This window comes from Chiloscyllium plagiosum, chromosome 42 (assembly GCF_004010195.1).
Source record: "Chiloscyllium plagiosum isolate BGI_BamShark_2017 chromosome 42, ASM401019v2, whole genome shotgun sequence".
NCBI lineage: Eukaryota > Metazoa > Chordata > Chondrichthyes > Orectolobiformes > Hemiscylliidae > Chiloscyllium > Chiloscyllium plagiosum.
The window spans coordinates 16,309,627-16,317,292 of NC_057751.1; positions in this window are offsets into that span (position 1 = coordinate 16,309,627).

A 7,666-nucleotide genomic window follows, 5' to 3' on the forward strand; every position below is an offset into this window, starting at 1 on the left:
CTGCACATCCCTGAACACTATGGGGTAATTTAGCACAGCCAATCCACCCTAACCTGCACATCCCTGAGCACTATGGGTAATTTAGCAAGGCCAATCCACCCTAACCTGCACATCTCTGGACACTATGAGCAATTTCCCATGGCCATTCCACCCTAACCTGCACAATCTTCATGAAAGGGTCTCTCTCTCTCTCTCCCTCTGTAGGGTATCAGTTCTAATCTCACCACGGCACCTCATGCTATCTAACTCAATCTTTTTTTTTCAGGAGAATAGGGAACTTCAAAACTGGATGTACAACAAAAACCCATCCAGTCCCCGCATTGAGACAGAAGTTGGCCACTTTTATACTGCTCTGACCAAAATGTGACTTGTTACGGACCAGACCAAATCCCCTCGCAATATTTTATGATAACCTGGACCCTAAGTTGTTCTTATATTGCATTCCAATTACAGATTTAGCAAAACTACCAGATTTGAGACTCACTGACGTCTACACAATGGAAACTGGCCTTTTGGCCCAAGTCATCCATTTGAATCAAAGCTCGCTTTAATCATACATGATCATTAAAACGCAGCCCCAGAAATTGGAATAACTAACTCTGTGGGAAGACTTGACAGAATAGTAGGTTATTTAATGACTTAAACAGTACCAGCTCCATGACAGTAACATCCCATAAACACTATGTCCTTGGCAAAGGCAAATTTAGTAAATTTGCCAATACTCTATTCTAGGAGGACGAAGAGAGAGAGAGAGAGAGAGAGTAAGAATAGCCAGGTGAGATGTACTGCAGTTTCTAAATCCAGCTTCAAGACTCCAGCTACTGAAAACCTAAACCGAAAAGTCCAAGTTCTGTGGGAGCTTGACCCCACCCAGTCAGGCTGCTGCTATTGTTTCAACTTTTACACAAGGCCTCACAAGCTGTTTACTTTAAGGACTTTCCATCGGCTCCTCTGCTTTAAAATCTCTCTTCAAAATTATCAAAAAAGGACACGAAGCACTTCTGAAATTCAAAGGTTTGTCACAGACACCAGACAACAGGAATGAAGTGAGGTCTGAACTGCCCTCTGAAATAGCCAAGTGAGCCAATCACATCAAAGGAAAGGGCAATGGGAAGCAAATGCTAGTGATTCCTGCATTCCATGAAAGAGTCAATATACCTTAAAAACTTCCCCCAAGAGTCCTCCCAAACTGGGGCCATTTTTACAACAGTTACCGCCTGGTTCCCCCTTAACTGCCCCCTTGAGAAGGTGGGGGAGAGCTGCCATCTTGGACCGTGTGTGGTGTAGGGACCCCCCCCCCCCCCCCCAACACAGCGCTCTCAGGGAGGGAGTCCCAGGATTCTGACCCAGCGACACTGAAGGAACGGCCGATACATTTCCGAGTCGGGACGGTGAGGGGCTTGGAGGGGAACTTGCAGGGGGTGGTGTTCCCATGTACCTGCTGCCCCTTGTCCTTCCCGATGGAAGTGGCCGTGGGGTTTGGAAGGTGCTGTCTGAGGAGCCTGGGTGAGTTGCTGCAGTGCGTCTTGTGGATGGTACCCACTGCTGTTACTGAGCGTCGGGGGGTGGAGGTAACACCACTGAACGTCAAGGGGGCGATGGTTAGATACTCTCTTGTTGGAGTTGGTCACCCCATGATGATGATAGTGGGGGATTCAGTGACGGTAACACCACTGAACGTCAAGGGGGCGATGGTTAGATACTCTCTTGTTGGAGTTGGTCACCCCATGATGATGATAGTGGGGGATTCAGTGACGGTAACACCACTGAACGTCAAGGGGGCGATGGTTAGATACTCTCTTGTTGGAGTTGGTCACCCCATGATGATGATAGTGGGGGATTCAGTGACGGTAACACCACTGAACGTCAAGGGGGCGATGGTTAGATACTCTCTTGTTGGAGTTGGTCACCCCATGATGATGATAGTGGGGGATTCAGTGACGGTAACACCACTGAACGTCAAGGGGGCGATGGTTAGATACTCTCTTGTTGGAGTTGGTCACCCCATGATGATGATAGTGGGGGATTCAGTGACGGTAACACCACTGAACGTCAAGGGGGCGATGGTTAGATACTCTCTTGTTGGAGTTGGTCACCCCATGATGATGATAGTGGGGGATTCAGTGACGGTAACACCACTGAACGTCAAGGGGGCGATGGTTAGATACTCTCTTGTTGGAGTTGGTCACCCCATGATGATGATAGTGGGGGATTCAGTGACGGTAACACCACTGAACGTCAAGGGGGCGATGGTTAGATACTCTCTTGTTGGAGTTGGTCACCCCATGATGATGATAGTGGGGGATTCAGTGACGGTAACACCACTGAACGTCAAGGGGGCGATGGTTAGATACTCTCTTGTTGGAGTTGGTCACCCCATGATGATGATAGTGGGGGATTCAGTGACGGTAACACCACTGAACGTCAAGGGGGCGATGGTTAGATACTCTCTTGTTGGAGTTGGTCACCCCATGATGATGATAGTGGGGGATTCAGTGACGGTAACACCACTGAACGTCAAGGGGGCGATGGTTAGATACTCTCTTGTTGGAGTTGGTCACCCCATGATGATGATAGTGGGGGATTCAGTGACGGTAACACCACTGAACGTCAAGGGGGCGATGGTTAGATACTCTCTTGTTGGAGTTGGTCACCCCATGATGATGATAGTGGGGGATTCAGTGACGGTAACACCACTGAACGTCAAGGGGGCGATGGTTAGATACTCTCTTGTTGGAGTTGGTCACCCCATGATGATGATAGTGGGGGATTCAGTGACGGTAACACCACTGAACGTCAAGGGGGCGATGGTTAGATACTCTCTTGTTGGAGTTGGTCACCCCATGATGATGATAGTGGGGGATTCAGTGACGGTAACACCACTGAACGTCAAGGGGGCGATGGTTCAATTCTCTCTTGTTGGAGACGGTAACCCCCAGGATGTTGATAGTTGGGGGGCGTTGGGGGGTGGGGGAATACAGTGACGGTAACACCACTGAACATCAAGGAGGCGATGGTTCGAATCTCTCCTGTTGGATACAGTAACCCCCAGGATGTTGATAGTTGGGGGGCGTTGGGGGGAATACAGTGACGGCAACACCACTGAACGTCAAGGGGGCGATGGTTCGATTCTCTCCTGTTGGAGACAGTAACCCCCAGGATGTTGATAGTTGGGGGGCGGGGGAGGGGGGAATACAGTGACGGCAACACCACTGAACGTCAAGGGGGCGATGGTTCGATTCTCTCCTGTTGGAGGTGGCGATCGCCTGACATTTGTGTGTTAAAAATTGTGCTGAAATGAACTCGGCTTCCCCCTTCCTGGGACAGGGCACAGTGTCCTGCCTTTAGCTGGAAATGCCTGCTATTAATTCACCTCAGTGCCTTAGCTCACTCCAGTTGTGAACGTATCCACCCTGTTTTCCTGCGGCTTTGCTCTGTATCTGTCGTTTGATCGGTGTCAATACAGCCCGAAGGATGTCAAAGATAAAAGGCATCATTAAAGCAGATGAGATGCTGAGCTCTGTAACTACACGCTGAGGCTACAGGGACGAGAAAGTTCCCAGATTTCGGAGCGGATGAGGGCCATTCGGCCCACGGTTCGATCACGACAGATCATTGTTCCCCTCGGCCATAGTGCGAGTCCACAGACCCCATCGAGGCTTCTGACGAAGAAGGAATACCGAGGGTGAATTTGGGACGGGACTACTTTGGTTCGAGACGGACAGTCCCAAAGTGACGGCCTCCTGCTGTCCCGATGCCACAAATGGAGCGATGGATTAAGCACGATACGCCAGGCTGTTCACTCTCCTCCTGCCTTACGCACCACACTAGCTATTTTGCCAGCCCTCGCCAACTTACATTGTCGAGACACAGTCGAATGTTCCCACTGACTTGATGAACAAATGCGCCTCCCCTCGCAACTTGACCCATCGTCGCTTTGGGGGTTTTCTTGTTAAACTTATAGCCGGTAAGAGATCCCAGAGCACTCGCAGAGAGAAAAACCGGGCCACCGATCCGAAAAAGCAGCGGCTCACCCTTTCCAGCGGTTGTGCTCCGCGGCAGGTTTTCATCCAAGCGCTGTCCACAGCGCTGTGACTGATCGTTACTTAACTCTCTCCAGCCAGGATCGACCAGCAGAGCCGGTCAATCAAGCAAAAGAGTGCTGGAGAAACTCAGCAGGTCTGGCAGAAATAGTGGAGAGAGAGAGAGAGAGAGAGAGAGAGAAACGGAGTGAGTACATCAAGTTTTCCGTCAGAAATGTCATGGGTTTTGAGTCGGGGGCAGAGAGACAAAACCGAATGCAACGTTTGTCACTTTTTCTTTCTCTGCATGCGCGACCGAAAGGGCCATGTGTTCACAAAGCGAAGGGACCGCTGCATCCTGTTTTGTCCCAAATGCAAGAGTCGGAAACCCGTCGTAAGTGGGGCTCCCAGGTGGGCGGAGGGAGAGACTACCTGGAGAATGACAAGGGGGACTGAGCGCAAAGTGGGATTCAGCTGGCCACAGGGTGCTGATTGGTTGGCGACCGCTAAGGGTCGTCGACAGCTTTTACCGAGCTAGTGGAGGTGAACGATACTGGCAGAAGCCATGGGACCTTCGCAAGATAGTGAGTCTCTCTCTCTCTCTCTCTGTCTCTCTCAGAGAAACACGAAACCAGGTTAATTTCCCTCGCCAGTTCCTGCAGCAGCACCCCAGTAAAGTCTAACATGAAGATTTGCTTCAGACCATAAGGCTGTGAGACAACGAGAGGGTCTTCGCATTGCAAGATCGAGAGGACAGGTTAGTGTGGATTGGCAGAAGGTAGATCCAGAGGAGATAAAATTTGGCCGAAGACCAGACGCCTATCCCTCCCGACAAACAAAGGGAGAAGGAAATGAGAGCAAACTGAAACAATTTACAAACCAGTTCTGACTATGACCTTAAACAATTGAATTCAAGGCAGAACGATCAGATTGCTTTTCACTCGAGCGTACACTTAGAGTGAAGGAAGAGGGTGAATTGGATGATTCCCGATGCTCAGAGTCACGTTGACAGGCTAGTCCTCGCCCAACCTACGCTTGGTTCCCCATGTAGGCCCGACTGTACTTTGGTGACAGGTACGGTGCAGGGGGGCTCAACAGGGGAATGTTGACAGGGGTTTAAACTGAAGGGAGAATTTGAGGAGACATTTGAAACGTTCCAGGGGATTAAGTTGGAGATGTACAGGGATGAAGTTGAACATACACAGGAGAGAATCTTGACAGTTGTGGAAGTCAGCCATTTGGCCCAGCGAGTCCGCACCGACCCTCTGAAGAGATCCCTGTGCATTTCCCACGGCGAATCCACCCCTACCCTGCGCACCCCTGGACGCTATGAGCAATTTAGCACGGCCAGTCCGCCCTAATTTGCACATCTTAGGACTGTGGGGGGGGGGGGAAACCCTCGCAGACGCAGGGTAACAGTCGCCTGGGGTGGAATCGGCCCCGGGTCCCCGGCACTGCTGAGCCACCGCCATTAACTTGAAAGCAGGCGGGAGACTCCGGGGGAAGTATGAGCCAATCCCAAGTGTTAGCTGGGAATGAGGGTTTGAGGCCTTCAGCTGGAAGACGGACAAAGCTGGAATCAACAGGTAGGGGACGCGGGTAGGAGACAACAAACGCTTGCAGAAGGCCGGCACTCGTGCAGGCGCTACAGAAATGCACGTCCCTATGCCAATGGCCGCGCCTGGCAGCTTGCTGTGCCCCCCGCACGAAGGAAGCCACAGACATGCGGACCTCCTTTTCCATTGTCCCCGCACGAGGGTCACGGCAGGAGGGAAGCGGCCAATCACGTGTCTGGATGAGGTAGCTGCCGGGTTACTCCCTCGTGACTCAGCACCGACGGAGTCAGGTGGCGAAGACGGTTTCGAAGTTGTTCTGGAATGGCCCGAAGGCCAGACCCGCCCTGGCTGGAATGTGGCGCGATTGCTCAACAAGGAAGAGATTTGGAAACATTCTGGAGTGGTGACACTCAGTGCATCAGTCCGGGGTTCTGCCGGGCCTGTCTCCCCACGCAGCCCCACCCCCAAAACTTACCGGCTCCCTGCGCTGTGTTTCCGGTTGATGAGTGGTCACCAGAACTGGTCAGAGCAGTAACCTCACCAGAACAGAGAATCCCTACAGCATGGAATCAGGCCATTCAGCCCATTGAGTCCATACCAATCCTCCGAACGGGATCTCACCCAGACCCACGATTCCTATAACTCTCCATGGCCAATCCACCCTACTCTGCACATCCCTGAGCACTATGGGTAATTTAGCATGGCCAATCCACCCTACTCTGCTCATCCCTGAGCACTATGGGTAATTTAGCACGGCTAATCCATCCTAACCTGCACATCCCTGAGCACTATGGGTAATTTAGCACGGCCAATCCACACTAACCTGCACATCCCTGAGCACTATGGGTAATTTAGCACGGCCAATCCACCCTAACCTGCACATCCCTGGGCACTGTGGGTAATTTAGCATGGCCAATCCATCCTAACCCGCACATCCCTGAAGGGGGGAGGTGGTTGAATAGACTTAAGGGCAGGGGGTTCGGAGCACGCACGCGTGCACTCTGTCACACAGCGCAGAGACCATGGGCGATTCCCCTCGATGAGCGAGAGCTCCACTTGACAATTCAGCAAGAGTTCCTCATTCTCTCCCACCCACACACGTACCCACAACAAACCCGTCATTACTCACAACAGCGATTGTGTCGACCACAAACAGATTGGAGCCCAGTCAAAACACACTGTCGGAAAAAATCAAACCGAGCACCGCTCCGTTAAATGTCCTTTCCGATTCCCCGTGGGGCGGGAATTGGCAAGCACTGACAGACGGCAAGGAAGCCCGCAGGGATAATGCCCGAATCCTTGGAGAAATGTATCTCGGGTTGGCTTTTCTCACTGCCCCCTGTACCTGCCTGCCAACCTTTATGGAAATTCAAGAGCATGAAAGCGTTGGAAGGGTTCAAACCTGAGGACCACTTGCACCCTGTGGAAGACAAGATGGGATAAGATTAGTGGAACATTCTAACACCCATTATCAGAGTAAGGTTAAGGCTGAAAGGTCACTGTGGCGAGATGAGATAACACAGCAGAGCTAATTTCCCTGTTTAGTGTCATTATGACTGGATTGGGACCATAAATATTTGGGACATGACATTAAATATCTAATCAGTAGTTCGTAGAGTCAGCTTGAGACAGGAGACGATTGTAATAGATGGGATAGCTAAATATCTAATCATGACAGGTTAGTCTGGAATGGACGATCACTGTAGCAGAGGTGATAATAAATATCTAACCGTGACATTAGAATAACATTAAGTAGAATGTATAACTAAAGAGATAATGGGAACTAATATCACTGGTTTATTTTTTTTTTGAGCAATCTCCTGGTTTTTTTTTCTGTTTTTTTTCTTCTCTTTTTTTTCTAAACCCCCACACTAACGTCTAACTGCGGTAGTGCTTATTTTTTTTCCCCAGCACCCATGGTGTGTGTGTGTGCAGGTGTGAGACACAGTGAGAGACACAAAGTGTACGAATCTTTATTCGATTTCCACCACCAGGAAGATAGGAAAACACCCGGGTGGCCAGTGACAAACACTGCCCTTCACATCGAAGGACAGTGCTGTGTGATCAAAACAGTGAAGGGGAGGGTAG